General features: G+C 41.5%; 1 pseudogene; it reads right to left on the bottom strand.

Annotated features, from left to right (window-relative positions):
* Nucleotides 1–18,772, bottom strand: part of LOC125518531 (putative cyclic nucleotide-gated ion channel 20, chloroplastic) — a 56,891-nt pseudogene extending 38,119 nt beyond the window's left edge.
* Between the last annotated feature and the right edge of the window lie 871 nt (nucleotides 18,773–19,643).

Below are 19,643 nucleotides of genomic sequence, written 5' to 3' on the forward strand. Positions count from 1 at the left end.
TGAGTGTATCCCTCTACATCATGTCATCTTGCTTAAGGCGTCACTCTATTTTGAACTTAATACTCTAGATGCATGCTGGATAGCGGTCGATGAGTGGAGTAATAGTAGTAGATGCAGGCAGGAGTCGGTCTACTTGTCTCGGACGTGATGCCTATATACATGATCATACCTAGATATTCTCATAACTATGCTCAATTATGTCAATTGCTCAATGGTAATTTGATCACCCACCATAGAATACTTATGCTCTTGAGAGAAGCCACTAGTGAAACCTATGGCCCCCGGGTCTATCTTTATCATATTGATCTCCTACTACTTAGTTATTTCCTTTGCTATTTACTTTGCCTACTTTGCATCTTTTATCATAAAAATACCAAAAATATTATCTTATCATATCTATCAGATCTCACTCTCGTAAGTGGCCCTATAGGGGTTGACAACCCCTATTTGCGTTGGTTGCGAGGATTTATTTGTTTTGTGCAGGTGCGAGGGACTCGCGCGTAGCCTCCTACTGGATTGATACCTTGGTTCTCAAAAACTGAGGGAAATACTTACGCTACTTTGCTGCATCATCCCTTCCTCTTCGGGGAAAACCAACGCAGTGCTCAAGAGGTAGCAAGAAGGATTTCTGGCGCCGTTGCCGGGGAGGTCTACGCAAAAGTCAACATACCAAGTACCCATCACATACCCTTATCTCCCGCATTACATTATTTGCCATTTGCCTCTCATTTTCCTCTCCCCCACTTCACCCTTTCCATTTTATTCGCCCTCTCTCTCTCTATCCTCCCTCTCTTTCTCTATTTTCCTCTTTTTGCCCGCTTGCTTTCTGTTTGCTTGTGTGTTAGTTTGTTTGCTTCTCGTTATGGCTAGTCCCTTATCTTCTCTGTTGACTCCTGAGTTCGAAATCTTTCACTTTAAACAGAGACTAGGAGAAACTTAAAAGATGCCTGGTTGAGAATAATGGAGTCTTATTGTAATTGTACCTCTGAAATAAACCTGAGAATTTTGCTTCGCAATTTTTATGTTGGATTAAATATGTCTCATAGACAACTCTTGATTGTGTTGCCAAAGGCAATTTTATTGAAATCGATCCCCATATCGCACTTGAAATTATAGAAGGTATAGTGGGAACACTACCTCAACAAAAGGGGCCTCATCCTACTCAGGAAGAGACACAAGTTTTTGAAAAAATTTGTGAAGTTACTAAAATCTTGCAGAAATCTCTTGAACCTCTTAAGACATTAGTGGAAATATTCACCGCATGAATATGTTGATTACCCTTTGCAATAAGCGGTTGGATTCATTAGATCTAAAAATTTCAGAATATGAAGGGAAACGTAAAGAACCTCCCGGATTTGAGCTTGATTCCGCTAAGAAGTTGAAAACCAAAGATGGCAATACCTAGATCTATTCTTGCTTGTTATGCCTAGCTAGGGGCGTTAAACGATAGCGCTTGTTGGGAGGCAACCCAATTTTATTTTTATTCCTTGCTTTTTGCTCCTGTTTAGTAATAAATAATTTATATAGCCTCTGTTTTGGTTGTGTTTTTTGTGTTTAATTAGTGTTTGTGCCAAGTAGAACCGTTGGGAATACTTGGGGAAAGTCTTGTTGAACTTGCTGTAAAAAAACAGAAACTTTAGCGCTCACGAAAACTACTTCCATTTTTATTTGAAAAGTGATATTTAGTTAATTATTTTTGAAGATGATTAATAGATAAATTCCTCACGTCCAGCAATTTATTTTAGTATTTTTGGGGTTCCAGATCTTGCGCTAGCTACAGATTACTACAGGCTGTTGTGTTTTTGACAGATTCTGTTTTTCTTGTGTTGTTTGCTTATTTTGATGAATCTATGGCTAGTAAAATAGTTTATAAACCATAGAGAAGTTGGAATACAGTAGGTATAACACCAATATAAATAAAGAATGAGTTCATTACAGTACCTTGAAGTGATATTTTATTTTGTTTCGCTAACGGAGCTCACGAGATTTTCTACTTTAAGTTTTGTGTTGTGAAGTTTTCAAGTTTTGGGTAAAGATTTGATGTATTATGGAACAACGAGTGGCAAGAGCCTAAGCTTGGGGATGCCCATGGCACCCCCAAGATAATCTAAGGAAACCTAAAAGCCAAAGCATGGGGATGCCCCGGAAGGCATCCCCTCTTTCGTCTACTTCTATCGGTAACTTTACTTGGAGCTATATTTTTATTCGCCACATGATATGTGTTTTGCTTGGAGCGTCTTGTATGATTTGAGTCTTTGCTTGTTAGTTTACCACAATCATCCTTGCTGTACACGCCTTTTGAGAGAGCCATATATGATTTGGAATTTGTTAGAATACTCTATGTGCTTCGCTTATATCTTTTTAGTTATATAGTTTTGCTCTAGTACTTCACTTATATCTTTTAGAGCACGGTGGTGGATTTGTTTTATAGAAACTATTGATCTCTCATGCTTCACTTAGATTATTTTGAGAGTCTTAATATCATGGTAATTTGCTTAAAATCCTAATATGCTAGGTATTCAAGATTAGTAAAATTTTCTTAAGAGTGTTTTGAATACTAAGAGAAGTTTGATGCTTGATGATTGTTTTGAGATATGGAGGTAACAATATCAAAGTCATGCTAGTTGATTAGTTGTGAAATTGAGAAATGCTTGTGTTGAAGTTTGCAAGTCCCGTAGCATGCACGTATGGTAAACGTTATGCAACAAATTTGAAACATGAGGTGTTATTTGATTGTCTTCCTTATGAGTGGCGGTCGGGGACGAGCGATGGTCTTTTCCTACCAATCTATCCCCCTAGGAGTATGTGCGTAGTACCGAGGTTTTTGATGACATGTAGATTTTTGCAATAAGTATGTGAGTTCTTTATGACTAATGTTGATTCCATGGATTATACGCACTCTCACCCTTCCATCCTTGCTAGCATCTTTGGTACCGTGCATTGCCCTTTCTCACATTGAGAGCTGGCGCAAACTTCGCCGGTGCATCCAAACCCCGTGATATGATACACTCTTTCACACATAAACCTCCTTATATCTTCCTCAAAACAGCCACCATACCTACCTATTATGGCATTTCCATAGCCATTTCGAGATATATTGCCATGCAACTTTCCATCATTCCGTTCATCATGACACATTCATCATTGTCATATTGCTTAGCATGATCATGTAGTTGACATAGTATTTGTGGCAAAGCCACCGTTCACAATTCTTTCATACATGTCACTCTTGGTCCATTGCATATCCCGTACACCGCCGGAGGCATTCATATAGAGTCATCTTTTGTTCTAGTATCGAGTTGTAATCATTGAGTTGTAAATAAATAGAAGTGTGATGATCATCATTTTCTAGAGCATTGTCCCAAGTGAGGAATATATAAAAAAAGGAGAAAGGCCATAAAAAAGAAAGGCCATAAAAAAGAGAAAGGCCATAAAAAGAAGAGAAAGGCCACAAAAAATGAGAGAAAAAGAGAGAAGGGACAATGTTACTATCCTTTGCCACACTTGTGCTTCACAGTAGCACCATAATCTTCATGTTAGAGAGTCTCTTGTTTTGTCACTTTCATATACTAGTGGGAATTTTTCATTATAGAACTTGGCTTGTATATTCCAACAATGGGCCTCCTCAAGTGCCCTAGGTCTTCGTGAGCAAGCAAGTTGGATGCACACCCACTTAGTTTCTTTTGTTGAGCTTTCGTACATTTATAGCTCTAGTGCATCCGTTGCATGACAATCCCTACTCCTTGCATTAACATCAATCGCTGGGCATCTCCATAGCCCATTGATTAGCCTCATTGATGTGAGACTTTATCCTTTTTTGTCTTCTCCACATAACCCTCCTCATTATATTCTATTCCACCCATAGTGCTATGTCCATGGCTCGCGCTCATATATTGAGTGAAAGTTTATAGGTTTGAGATTACTAAAGTACGAAACAATTGCTTGGCTTGTCATCGGGGTTGTGCATGATGAGAGCATTCTTGTGTGACGAAAATGAAACATGACTAAACCATATGATTTTGTAGGGATGAACTTTCTTTGGCCATGTTATTTTGAGAAGACATAATTGCTTTGTTAGTATGCTTGAATTATTATTATTTTTATGTCAATACTGACTTTTGTCTTGGATCTTTCAGATATGAATATTCATACCACAATTAAGAAGAATTGCATTAAAATTATGCCAAGTTGCACTCCGCATCAAAAATTCTATTTTTATCATTTACCTACTCGAGGACGAGCAGGAATTAAGCTTGGGGATGCTTGATACGTCTCCAACGTATCTATAATTTTTGATTGCTCCATGCTATATTATCTACTGTTTTGGACATTATTGGGCTTTATTATCCACTTTTATACTATTTTTGGGACTAACCTATTAACCGGAGGCCCAGCCCAGAATTGTTGTTTTTGCCTGTTTTAGGGTTTCGAAGAAAAGGAATATCAAACGGAGTCCTAATGGAATGAAACCTTCGGGAACGTGATTTTCTCAACGAACAAGACTCGGGAGACTTGGACCCTACGTCAAGAAATAAAACAGGAGGCCACGAGGTAGGGGGGCGCGCCCACCCCCACCAGGCGCGCCCTCCACCCTTGTGGCCCCCTTGTTGCTCCACTGACGTACTCCTTCCACCTATATATATATATCCACGTACCCCCAAACGTTCAGAACAGGAGCCAAAACCCTAATTCCACCGCCGTAACTTTATGTATCCACGAGATCCCATCTTGGGGCCTGTTCCGGAGCTCCGCCGGAGGGGGCATCGATCACGGAGGGCTTCTACATCAACACCATAGCCCCTCCAATGAAGTGTGAGTAGTTTACCTCAGACCTACGGGTCCATAGTTAGTAACTAGATGGCTTCTTCTCTCTTTTTGGATCTCAATACAATGTTCTCCCCCTCTCTTGTGGAGATATATTCGATGTAATCTTCTTTTTGCTGTGTGTTTGTTGAGACCGATGAATTGTGGGTTTATGATCAAGTCTATCTATGAATAATATTTGAATCTTCTTTGAATTATTTTATGTATGATTGGTTATCTTTGCAAGTCTCTTCGAATTATCAGTTTGGTTTGGCCTGCTAGATTGATCTTTCTTGCAATGGGAGAAGTGCTTAGCTTTGGGTTCAATCTTGCGGTGTAGTTTCCCGGTGACAGTAAGGGCAACAAGGCACGTATTGTATTTTTGCCATCGAGGATAACAAGATGGGGTTTTCTTCATATTGCATGAGTGTATCCCTCTACATCATGTCATCTTGCTTAAGGCGTCACTCTGTTTTTAACTTAATACTCTAGATGCATGCTGGATAGCGGTCGATGAGTGGAGTAATAGTAGTAGATGCAGGCAGGAGTCGGTCTACTTGTCTCGGACGTGATGCCTATATACATGATCATACCTAGATATTCTCATAACTATGCTCAATTATGTCAATTGCTCAATGGTAATTTGATCACCCACCATAGAATACTTATGCTCTTGAGAGAAGCCACTAGTGAAACCTATGGCCCCCGGGTCTATCTTTATCATATTGATCTCCTACTACTTAGTTATTTCCTTTGCTATTTACTTTGCCTACTTTGCATCTTTTATCATAAAAATACCAAAAATATTATCTTATCATATCTATCAGATCTCACTCTCGTAAGTGGCCCTATAGGGGTTGACAACCCCTATTTGCGTTGGTTGCGAGGATTTATTTGTTTTGTGCAGGTGCGAGGGACTCACGCGTAGCCTCCTACTGGATTGATACCTTGGTTCTCAAAAACTGAGGGAAATACTTACGCTACTTTGCTGCATCATCCCTTCCTCTTCGGGGAAAACCAACGCAGTGCTCAAGAGGTAGCAGAAAGGGTGACGCAGCAAAGCAGCGTAAGTATTTCCCTTAGTTTTTGGGAACCAAGGTATCAATCCAGTAGGAGACCATGCGCGAGCCACCTCGTACCTACACAAACAAATAAGAACCTCACAACCAATGCGACAAAGGGGTTTTCAATTCCTTCATGTCCACTTGCAAGAGTGAGATATGATAGAGATAATAATAATAAGATAAATATTTTTGGTATTTTTATGATGTAGATTGAAAGCAAAGATTGCAAAATAAATGGTGCCAGAAATAGCTAGTTGACGGGAAATTAATATGATGGAAGATAGACCCAGGGCCATAGGTTTCACTAGTGGCTTCTCTCAAGATAGCATAAGTATTACGGTGGGTGAACAAATTACTGTCAAGCAATTGATAGAATTGAGCATAGTTATGAGAATATCTAGGTATGATCATGTATATAGGAATCACGTCCGTGACAAGTAGACCGACTCCTGCCTGTATCTACTACTATTACTCCACACATCGACCGCTATCCAGCATGCATCTAGAGTATTAAGTTCATAAGAACGGAGTAATGCTTTAAGAAAGATGACATGATGTAGAGGGATAAACTCATGCAATATGATATAAACTCCATCTTTTTATCCTCGATGGCAACAATAAAATACGTGTCATTTCCCTTTCTGTCACTGGGATCGAGCACCGCAAGATTGAATCCAAAGCTAGGCACTTCTCCCATTGCAAGAAAGATCAATCTAGTAGGCCAAACCAAACTGAAAATTCGAAGAGACTTGCAAAGATAACCAATCATACATAAAAGAATTCAAAGAAGATTCAAATATTGTCAATAGATAATCTTGGTCATAAGCCCACAATTCATCAGATCTCGGCAAACACACCGCAAAAGAAGATTACATCGAATAGATCTCCAAGAGAATCGAGGAGAGCTTTGTATTGATATCCAAAGAGAGAGAAGAAGCCATCTAGCTAATAACTATGGACCGAAGGTCTGAGGTAAGCTACTCACACATCATCGGAGAGGCTATGGTGTTGATGTAGAAGCCCTCCGTGATCAATGCCCCCTCCGGCGGAGCACCGGAAAAGGCCCCAAGATGGGATCTCACTGGTATAGAAGGTTGCGGCGGTGGAATTAGGCTATCGTGGTGCTCTCCGATGTTTTCAGGGTACGTAGGTATATATAGGGGGAAGAAGTAGGTCGGAGGAGCCATGAGGGGCCCATGAGGGTGGAGGGCGCGCCCAGGGGGTAGGCGTGCCCCCTGCCTCGTGGCTTCCTCATTGGTTGCTTGACGTCCACTCCAAGTCCTCTGGATCACATTTTTTTCCAAAAATCACGCTCCCGAAGGTTTCATTCCGTTTGGACTCCGTTTGATATTCTTTTTCTGTGAAACACTGAAATAGGCAAAAAACGACAATTTGGGCTGGGCCTCCGGTTAATAGGTTAGTCCCAAAAATAATATAAAAGTGTATAAATAAGCCCATTAAACATCCAAAACAGAATATATAATAGCATGGAGCAATCAAAAATTATAGATACGTTGGAGACGTACCAATGTGGCCTTGCGCATGGGCATGTACAGAACATAGGTATGATACACTAATGGAGAAAATTGCAACAGCAAATCCTAAGGCAATTATTAAGAAGATTCTCCAAAGTGTGTGCAAGGCTGATTATGTGGATGACAACATCTAATAATTCTTCATCAGTTGGATTAAAGATTACAAAGACCTTCCAGTTGTTGATCATATGGATAAGATTAGGAAGAAGATCATTTTTTCACAAAGGGGATTACCCCGGAAGAAGATAATGGAGAAGATTTACACAAGGTAAGAGATAGCCGGTAGAATGGAAGGGCTTATCCTGCCAAGTGTGTTACATGAGTTGAACATGAAGAGCCGAGGGCTGCACTATGAAATCCAGAAGAGTGGAGCAATGTCAGCTGAGATTTTAGGAATAACAAAAGATGGGAAGAATTGGAGAGTAGCGGTTGATATAAATTGTGGATGTGGACATTGGTAGCTTTCTGGAAAACAATGCACTCATGCTATAGCTCTATTTGGAAAAGTTCTTAATATTGAGAAGTTCGTAGATGATTACTATTTAGTAGAGGTTCAAGATGGATTATCAGTTGGAGTTACTCCAATGTGTGACAAGACTCAATGGCCAAAATTTGACCCTGGCTTTGAAATGATTCCTCCAAACCTAGAAAGGTCTGCTGGTAAACCAAGGAAGAAAAGACATAATGCTAGTGGAGGCAGGAAAAATATGTCATATCAATGCAAAAGGTGCTTTCAAAAGATGCCATATCTTTCCATACTGCTACTCACACTAAATTAGGGCGGGAGCTTCCTCTACCTCGTCCAAAAAAATCCCATTTACACGTGATAAGCAAGATTCATTTTTTGATAGAAAAGTTCATTTGACTATAGATCTGGTAGGAAGTCAAGTGGTTGTAAAAACATGATTATGGCAAACCTTATTAAGAAATATGTGAAAATGGTGGCATATATCTCTCTGGATATCTTCTGGTAAGCTGCTCAAAACCTCTTCTTCATTCACTCCTCTCATAGCCACCCAACTAAACCTTTCTGCATGTCTAATCCTCCTTCTCAGATCTTCTGGGAGTTACCTGTGGCTCATCCATTGTTCAATATCATGTCTCCTCAGTTGCATTTCCAATCTCTTGTGAGTAAGAAAATAGTCCTATGAATTACTTTCCAGGTGGCAACAAAACCGGTCCATAAGAAGGATGAAGTTGCTATTCAGCGGCTTACCTTTTTCCAAGTGATTGAAGGAAAATCTGCATGTTACCGACAAGTAACGCAAAAAGGAAAAGCCCCAAGGCAATGATACCCTTTGTGAATAGAACTTCCCATACATTATAGGTTGGCACCAGATTACCCGCCAAAGTACTTATTTGCTGAAAGCCCCAAAATAACGAATATTAGTAGCGGTTAATAGCAGGTTCTATGGTTAGCAACACAGATTGTTCATAGATTCCATATTTGAAAAAACCATTTGCAGTATCAAAACCGACATCGAATTGTTGAACCACCGCTGCCTCTTTACTCTGTCCAGCCCACCAATGCCATACCCACAGTCTATAAACTGAGCACATGATGTTATATTAAGTGCAAAACAAGAATTCTGTAGACAATGATTAACACTCTGCATAAAATGTGAAAAGATACATGTTATCATAACTGACATCTGGGATAACAATTAAGAGGGTTGGGGAACCAAACTACTAATGACGAAAAACCAAATGAGCACTCGGGTTGCAATATTTTCCATTGTGGAGAGATAAATCCCTAAATTGAAGAACATAATCGAGTACAAAAACTCAACTGCATACCTAATATCATCAACCAAATAAGATAAGTTGCCAGTCTAGATGCATATGAACAGTGCAAGGTCGTGGTTCTCCTTTTTATACATCAGAAACTTTGGTTAGTATATCTCAAACACCACACCCTGCACCATTTATTTTTTGCTAGTTGGGTTGCTAAATCCCCAGGTGACATAAATATAATTGATATACAGTTGGGTAATCTGGTATTATCTTCAAAAATAAGGATGCATTTGAAGCACGCATGAATGATATGGTATATGTTTGAGAGACTGACCTGTAATCCAAAGAGGTACCAAAGCGAACCAACCACATGTCCAGCCAAAATAAATACAAGAAGATTAATCACAAAATTAGCCCATGCTGATTCAAAAATGAATCCATTAGCAGATTGCCCACCAAGTAATTGCACAAATCTAAAGACACGTGGGGCATACTGAACAAGAACTGTAGAACGCAACAAATTCTTCGCATAGTTTGCACCGGATACCCCAATGTACTTAGGGATAACCCGTCCTATCATCACATGCATCAGGGAGAAAAGAGAATGTCAAACGTGGGTAACATATTTCCAACAACATATTAATTTATGTGATTGTAGAAGCTTGTGGCTTTTTATAACTCCAACCACACCAGTTGAAGAAACACATTTGTATGCACCAGCTTGTTGGAGTAGATCCTTACTCTCTTCCAATGGGCCAAAGGCCAACACATGTTCACAGTGCATGTTCATGTAGAAGTGTAGGGAAATAAGCAAAGCAGTCACGATATAACAGACCAAACACACAACTAGTACAATATCTAAAACAACAACGTTAGAAAAACCGAGTTATATCTGCAATGCTAATTGTAGACGAGTACTTGAAACTCTCAAATTGTAGTGCAGAAGCCTCTGAATACTTTGCGACGCCAACCAGCAGAATATTCTTATTTACTTATGAAAAATAGGCTCAACACCTGGGACCTAACTTATTGGGACTAGCATGAATAACTAAGACTGAAAGAGCTTTCAAGGAAATTGTAAGAGGATGAATACAACATGCGTAACTTAAAAGGTGTTCTGTCCCCCAAGACTACATGCCCTTTATATAGTGTTCAAGACTGCAATGGACTCTAGTGCATACTCTTAACAATCCAACACTCCCCTCAATATGGGCCTGATGCAATCATGCCCATCTTCAGACATATTGCAATAGACTCACTAAGACGTTTCCTTGACTAAAGTCACCTAACCAACAATCAAAGGCACAGCCAATACCAGCAACAAGGCCTCCACTTTACAAGGCTTGCTTCAGCTGCCATGACTGAAGTAAAATATGAGATTGGTATACTCACATACCAATATCACGATAGACCACTGTACCCACCATGATCACCACCTCCACCCTAGCCTCTATCAGAATACAATGCTCCAACTCTTACAAACACAACCACTAGTCTGGTCTTCACCTCTCTACCCCGGCTACCTCTGCCAATTTCAATCACCTTCCTAGACCTCTCTAATAGTTCCATCTCCTGGACCACCGCAAAGACCTCCATAGCCACCAAGATCACCATCGAGCTTACCACCGCTAGCACCTCCAAACCTACGACATTCACCACCGTTGATACCGAATTCAATGTCACCAACATTCCCCCCTCATTACATGGCATATCTAGCATGCCCTGAACCTCCCGCATCAAGCCAATTAAACTCTCAACGACTACAGACCACACGGAACAACATACTAACGACTCTAATGTGCATTCTCGTCATTATTTACAGAGTTATAGTGCTTACAATTGTACCAGACTCTTATTAGAATACAAACTGAGGCTCTTATTATACCCTAATACTAAGTTACTAGCCCTCCAATAGAAAGAAAGAATGTTAAGAACTTGAAGAAACAAATTATTTCCGAGGAAAACATGGACAGTGATTTTTCTAAACAAAAATAAGTGTTAGTGACATAATTTTAAAAGGCAACTTACTCATTTCTAATATAAGCAACTTATATTCAAGCGAACAAAACACACAGTACCTGAGGAACTAGAAGCATAACAGATAGGTCGGCTATGAAAGCACCACGAAGATAGCGCATATCAATTTTCTTAGGCTCGTCAACTAAATCTCATGTTCCCGCTATTCTTGACTCAGGATCCACATAGGACATCCTAAACTGCAAAAAAACATCTCATGCATGTTGATCCCTATTCTCGAGTCCTTAGAACAAACAAAAGATATTCAAAGTTCTGAAAACAGGAATTTGTAATGACAAAGCAGAGCTTAGAAAGACAGGATGGGCCCTGACCCCTCCTAAATGGGAATATCAGAATTAAGTATCGCACGTTGGTAGTTATACACAAATAATGATGTGTAACGCCCCGAGACCGTTGCGCCAGGTGTCTTCCAGTTATTCGCTGTTGTTGCCTTGTCATTGCTTGCGTGTCATGCATTGCATATCATGTCTTCATGTGCATTTCTTTTGCATACATGTTTGTCTCATGCATCCGCGCATTTTCCCCGTTGTCCGTTTTGCAATCCGGCGCTCCTATGTTACCCGGTGTCCCTTTCTACCTCTTTTCGTGTGCGGGCGTTAAACGTTTTCGTATTGGACCGAGACTTGTCATGCGGCCTTGTTTTACTACCGGTAGACCGCCTGTCAAGTTTCGTGCCATTTGGACTTCGTTTGATACTCCAACGGTTAACCGAGGAACCGAAAAGGCCTCGTTTGTGTTGCAGCCCAACACCCTTCCAATTTGGCCCAAAACCCACCAAAACCTCTCCCATCGTCTAGAGCGTTCGATCACGATCGCGTGGCCGCAAACTGTGCTCAATTTGGAGCCTCCTAGCTCCTCCTACCTATAAAACTAGGTCTCCCCCGAAATTTTCGGGTCTCCCCTACCCTAAACCTAGATCCTCTCCCTCTCGCCGTGCCGGACACGTCCGGTCTGGCCGGACACATCGCCGCCACCAGCCGCCGCTTGCCACGTGTCACCCTGGGTCCTCCCCGCGCCGAAGCCCGCCGGGCCCAAGGAGAGCCCCCGCGGCCCGGGTCTCCTCGCGCCGCCGCCCGAGCTTCTTCTTCCTATCGCGCCGCCCGGGTCCTCCCTTGCGCTCCCGCCCGCCGTCTCGTCACCAGTCCTCCCCGACGCCGGCGACAACCAACGATTCCGCGCCAGCGACCGCCGATGACGCCGCGCCCCACACCGCCCGAGGTTGCCGCCGCCATCGCGGCCCTCCTCCGAGTCCGGCGACTCCCTCGCCATCCGCCGCCTCGACCCCGGCCTACCTCCGCATCTCCGGCGACAGCCCGGCTGGTGAACCTCGTTTTGTGCGCCACCGCGACCTGGATCTGGATCGGGAGCACAGTAAACCCTAGATCCACTAGGGTTGACTTTCCCCTCTCCCCTTATTTTTTGCCATCTTCATCATGTCGTATCTCTACATCCGTAGCTCCGATTTGCGCGTGTAGCATATCAAAATGTTCGTCCCGATGAGTACATCATTTCATCTCATTGCATCATTTTCATTTGAGCTCATCTTGATGCACGAAATTCTGTTGGGAGAGGGCTATGTGGTGAATTTGTCAGATCTGTTGCATCAAATAGCTATTTGTCATTTTTGCCATGTTTAATGTGTGCATGCTATGATCCTGAGCTCAACATGTGTTTTGTTAAATGCCATGCCATCTTTACAGAGGTGCTTTCCATGTATTTTTGTGATATTTGTGGTGACTAGCACAAGCTTGCAAAGTAGTGTAATCGGTAATGCTGATTTCAGGGACTTAGAATTTCACTAAGTCCTTGTCCTGATTTTATTGTTAGGCCATATGTTCATGTTGTTTCCTAGTGATCCGTGCCTCTTTTGAGGATGATCAGTAATGATGATTTGTTAACATTGTAGTGCTATATCCATCCATGTCTTTGTTTGCAATTATGGAGTACCCTATCTTGAGTCAATCGAGCTCTACTTTTGCTATATCGTGAATCCTGGCAGATTGTTGACATGATTAGCGATTTTGCCGAGGATGTTGCTATTGATCTGTGCATGCTATGATGTTGTTCTTGCCATGTATAGCTTCTATGCTATGTATTATTGATGGGTGTATGCTTAGTTGGTCATGCCATGCCCTGTAGTGAGTGCATCGAGCTCGTAAACATGCATACTCGTTAACTGATTTGCATGCTCCAGTTTTTCACCAAGTCTGAGATCTGTTTATGTTTTTGCCATGTTCACATGCTTGCAATTGTATTTTCTGATCCCTTTTGGCTCAAGGTCACTAAGTGACTTTTTTTTAAGTGCTTTGATTAGCTTCATGCCATGCCTTTCTTGGCCATGTTAAGTTCCTGTAGCATGCAGTTTTCATGCTCTAAAGTGTGCTTCCTGATGTCAAATTCCGGACTTGTGTTAATTTCACTAAATCTGAAACCTGTTATCATTTGCACTTTTGCCATGCTTGTTTGAACCTGTTAATGGATGAATTAGCTGTAGCTCAGTGTTCATCTTTTGTCAAGCATCATGAGTGGATCCCTGACATGTATTTTGTTGTCATATTTGAGTGTTGTAGCATATTTATCTCGATGCATTTAGTTGGTCACTTGCTGTTTATCGCAGACCGGTGCCATATTTGTTTTGCTTGCCATTTCCAAACCGTGCATCCGATTCCGGTGATCTTTATATCGATTTCAACCGAAATCACCTCACCTTTCCAGTGGCACTCTTGGATTTCCAAGTTGAGGCCAGGTTCAACCATTCCTTGTCAAATCATGCATATGCATCACATACCGCATCCCGCATATCATACCATGTTCGTGTGTGGTTTGTTTACTATGTTGTGTGCTTCTTTCTGGTGTTGCTTCTTCGGGTTGGTTCCGATAACGTCGTGTTTTTGAGGACCTGTTCGACTACGTCCGTTTGTCTTCTTCATGGACTCGTTCTTCTTCCTGGCGGGATTTCAGGCAAGATGACCATACCCTCGAAATCACTTCTATCTTTGCTTGCTAGTTGCTCGCTCTTTTGCTATGCCTATGCTGCAATACCTACCACTTGCTTATCATGCCTCCTATATTGTTGAGCCAAGCCTCTAACCCACCTTGTCCTAGCAAACCGTTGTTTGGCTATGTTACCGCTTTGCTCAGCCCCTCTTATAGTGTTGTTAGTTGCAAGTGAAGATTGAAGTTTGTTCCTTGTTGGAACATGGAGATGTTGTTCCTTGTTGGAACATTTTTATATGTGGGGATATCACAATACCTCTTATCTAATTAATGCATCTATATACTTGGTAAAGGGTGGAAGGCTCGGCCTTATGCCTGGTGTTTTGTTCCACTCTTGCCGCCCTAGTTTCCCTCATATCGGTGTTATGTTCCTGGATTTTGCGTTCCTTACGCGGTTGGGTTATAATGGGAACCCCTTGACAGTTCGCCTTGAATAAAACTCCTCCAGCAAGGCCCAACATTGGTTTTACCATTCGCCACCTAGCCTTTTCTTTCCCTTGGGTTCTGCAGACTCAAGGGTCATCTTTATTTTAAACCCCCCCGGGCCAGTGCTTCTCTAAGTGTTGGTCCAACTGAGCGATGTCCAGAGCTACCAGGGGCAACTCTGGGCTGGCCCACCCGACATCTGGCTCATCCGGTGTGCCCTGAGAACGAGATATGTGCAGCTCCTATCGGGATTTGTCGGCACATCTGGGTGGCTTTGCTGGTCTTGTTTTACCATTGTCGAAATGTCTTGTAACCGGGATTCGGAGTCTGGTCGGGTCTTCCCGCTAGAAGGAATATCCTTCGTTGACCGTGAGAGCTTGTGATGGGCTAAGTTGGGACACCCCTGTAGGGTTTTGAACTTTCGAAAGCCGTGCCCACGGTTATGGGCAGATGGGAATTTTCTAATGTCCGGTTGTAGAAAACCTGAAGTTGATCTTAACTAAAATACATCAACCGCGTGTGTAACCGTGATGGTCTCTTCTCGGCGGAGTCCGGGAAGTGAACACGGTGTTGGAGTAATGCTTGACGTAGGTTGTTCTAGGATCACTTCTTGATCATAGTTGTTCGACCGTGCTTTTGCATTCTCTTCTCGCTCTCATTTGCGTATGTTAGCCACCAAATATGCTAGTCGCTTGCTGCAGCTCCACTTCATACCTTTTACCATACCCATAAGCTTAAATAGTCTTGATCGCGAGGGTGTGAGATTGCTGAGTCCCCGTGACTCACAGTTTACTTCCAAAAACCAGTTTTTAGGTGCTGATGATACCGTGCAGGTGACGCAACCAAGCTCAAGGAGGATCTCGATGAAGATCTTATCCTTTGTGTTGTTTCATTCTAGTTGATCAGTAGTGGAGCCCAGTTGGGGTCGATCGGGGATCTGTGTAGCATTTGGGGTAGTCTTATTTTATTTTGGTTCCGTAGTCGGACCTTGATTGTATCTGGTTGATGTAATTCTTTATTCATGTAATTGTGTGAAGTGGCGATTGTAAGCCAACTATGTATCTTTTCCCTTATTGTATTACATGGGTTGTGTGAAGATTACCTCACTTGCGACATTGCTTTCAATGCGGTTATGCCTCTAAGTCGTGCTTCGACACATGGGAGATATAGCCGCATCGAGGGCGTTACATGATGAATGTTGAATGGGACCTCTTGAGTCAAAGCAGAACAAAAGCAAGCTCAAACGGAATGAGTGTGTATGCTGCAGACTAACGCTACAGCTACTACCAAACAAACAATAGAAGGGCAAAAAAAGTAGCAGATGCTAATCAAAAGAATTGCTTTAGAACTGAAAAGAGATGGTAAATCAAGAAAAACCCAACTAATTGTCTAAACGTTTGCTTAAACGTGTACATCAAAGTTCTGATTTTTTTAGTATAATAACAGGTTGTTTTTCCTTGGTCACACTCAAGCTAGCCAACTTTCATTCAATCAGTGTTTTGACTCGCTAACAATATTTTCCCTGCAAATTTTGCAAGAAACTAAATAATCTCTAAACATGGTAGAACCTTCATATCATGATGCACTGATTGTAACTTTGTAGGCACAATTTACAAGGAAGTGAAGCAACTTCACTCTAAAACTCTGCAAATATGAACATTTTACAGAAAAGGATGACCCCCTCGTGAGAATTCTTGCTACATAGTAGAAGGGAGTCATGTTGTCTTAAGGAAAGTAAGTTCATATCAAGCTTAATAGAAGGGAATTCCAAAGTTGTACTTACAATAATAACTTTAAAGGAAATATGTGAATTGAATACTCCCTCCGTTCGTAAATACTTGTAATCAAAATGGATGAAAAGGGATGTATCTAGAACTAAAATACATCTAGATACAAATGACAGGTTGAACCGGATTTGAAAATGTTCACCACATTGTACCAGATTTGAAAACCAAAATACTGCGTTGAAACTGGTTCAATCTGTTAGTGGGATTTTCGTTGTTAAAAGTGGAAATATTTTTAACTCATAATAAAAAAAGCTTGTGGAATACTAAACAAACATTTCAAACTTAGAAGAGGTGATTATTTCCATGGATTGACACCTATATATGAAAACCCTTTTTTCTTAAAATTCAGGGGAGTTGCATAGTCATTTCATAGACAAGGAAGATTAAAAATATAAGAATTATGTGACAATATTCACCTGAAGAAGCATGTGAAGAGCATCAATGGTATCAGTCATAGTTCTTGCAACAATTAATGCTTTCGAATACCGAATGAACACTATGCATTTGTTATCCTGCACCACAAAAATAAAAAATGCACACTTATAGGTAATTTGTGTCAAGGCTATTTTGTTTAGAATTTAGAAAGTACAACCTTGTTGTGCACACAGTAATTTGACCAGAGATCCAATCCAATACAGGGCTTAACAAATCGGATGCTTTAAATTTATGTCTTACCATGAAAAGAGACATATGGAGAATAAGTTCCTGGCTATCAAATAGACAAAAAGATTTAAAACTGCATTGTTCCATATATCGAGCACTACAAGAATATGTACAGTTGACATGAACTCCTTTGATTGTAGGTCTGGCACTAGCTCAAAAAGCCCAAATTGTAATAGTCGCATGATCGTAGAAGCAAATACAAATGGATGTCGTGACATCCACATATTGTCAAAATGCAGCCTCTAAGGAAAGACTTCCTAGGTGCTGCCAAACGCTCAAACATGGACACCATGCAAAATTTGCTAGCCACTTCCAAGCATGGAGGCTTCTTCCAGCCATCCATGAACTACAAAAATGGTTACAGGTGCCCACCTGCTAGTAGGATATGGTTTAGCTTTCGCTTTATTTAAGTTAAATATGGGGTCCATCATTGAGGAAAATATCATCTAAAATTGCAGCAAATTTCCATAAAAACTGGCCATCTTGTGGGACCCAACTTAGAGGCTAAGTGGCATCTAAACAGTGTGGATGTCCTAGATCCACTGCAGACGTTAACAGAGCTCCGAGCTTGGATAAAAGGATGCAAGCTTACCTTGTCCATGAAAGGTAGGAAGAAAAACAGAGGGTCAATGAAAATGGAAACCAAGCATGATATTACAAAAAACTAGTTCCATCGACGAACAACCTTAGCATGTGGGTTTATAATTGGAATGTATGGAAGGGAAGACCCAATCTTCTTCCACCCATCACCCTGGCCATACACAAAAATATGGTGAGTGGGAGTGCATACAACTAGGAGTACATAGCCATTCTACTATATACATATTAAAGTATGGTCATAAATAAATTGAAGATACAAAACTGCACGAACAAATTTAAGGAAGAAATAATTACACTATAGCCCATTCCCCATGAATATGTAGCAGATGTCAGGTTTACAAAATATTTACCTCCAACTATTTACGGTTCATAGGTTTGTGTTCTGAAAAACTAAAAATACACCACCTAGAGCTAATTAACTCTAAGGAAATGTGTGTACTACAAGTGAACATGTATACCTTCTGTCATTGTAAGTTTCCTTCAGCAAAAAATATATATAACACGAACAAGTAAATTGAGGCTAGATGCCAAATATTTGGGTAACAGACTATATCAAAACCATCGCCTTATTATGCTCCATATGAAACACTGCAACCCTAGTCTCATCTAAAACAAAAGGAGCTCCTAGCTTATCCCTACACAAATCATCAAGGATACAAGGTAAAGGGGTGTCCAAGCAGTTAGAAAGATTACTGATCAAGATTGAAAATATCACCTCATTACCAAAAGGAGCTAGACTTCTCTGGAAATGCATTTTTTTCTTAGAGGCAAAAGGGAAATCTACACAATCAGATTCATCATATTGCCCCAAAGGTCCAGAAATCCTCAAGTGCTCATTCTTTGTAGCATGCCTACCATCAGAATAGACACTTGATGCAATCTCTTCAGGCATGACCGCATTTGCCTTCCTCACCAGCTTTCCTGGGAAAGGTGATGTTACCTTATGTGGCACAAAAGCAACTTGAGTAGGTGTATGAACGATCAGAGGACCAATATTGGATCTCAACAAGTCTTCATATGTGTCATCTATGACAGGTATACACACTGGTGCACTTCCCATAGGAAACTTCTGCAGCTCCAAGGTTCTTTGGAGCAAACGGACACCATGTTTCTGATGATTAGACATCTTTTTTTGCTGCAGCCTGCAGGTATAACATTTTCTGTATTAGAGAACTTGGGATTCATTTGCTCTATTTTAGTGAGTAAATAATCAATTAGAGCAAGTGAAATTTTCTAAAGCTTCTCAGCAGAAGGTGTCAAAATAATGCATGTTGTTGATACTATATCAAAAAAATTGTCATACTCTTATAGCTGTGTACATACGCCATAAGAATGACATGCATACAAACTGAAACACCGATGGCGCCCACCCATTATATGAATGTAATCCCGGTTCTGACATCCAAACAAGCTCATACCACAAACAAAACCAGCACGAATTTCAACCTTGAAACATCTACATCCAGGATTAAAAGTATTGGCTATTATGGCCACTAGTAGAAAACAGGGCTTTGGTTCGAGGCTGGCCAGCCCATTAGTCCTGGTTCAGTCAAGAATCGGGACCCATGGGGGGCATACATCCTGGTTCGTGCGCCCAGGGGCCCGGCCGGGCCTCAGGAGGCATTTTTCCCGGTTCAAGTGGACCCATTTGTCCCGGTTCTAGGCACGAACCGGGACCAATTGGCCTCGCTCCTGGCCCACAGCCATTGGTCCCGGTTCGTGCCTAGAACCGGGACAGAAGGGGTGCCTTTAGTCCTGGTTCTAGCCACGAACCGGGACCAATGAGGTGGCTATATATACCCCTCGCCCGCGAGCAGAGCACTGCACAGTGCTCTGTTTTTTCTGGCCGGCGAGGGGAGAGCTTTGTGGTGCTCTAGCTCACCTCCTATGCACACAAGGTGTTCGATGAAATGCCCGAGCCACACTAGTTAAGATTTCTCCTCTCGAAGCTCGACCTCCAAGCTCCATTTTCCCCGAGATTTGTCTAGGTTTAGCAG

Source organism: Triticum urartu, chromosome 7A (genome assembly GCF_056163025.1).
Source record: "Triticum urartu cultivar PI428250 chromosome 7A, HENAU_Tu73, whole genome shotgun sequence".
Classification (NCBI taxonomy): domain Eukaryota; kingdom Viridiplantae; phylum Streptophyta; class Magnoliopsida; order Poales; family Poaceae; genus Triticum; species Triticum urartu.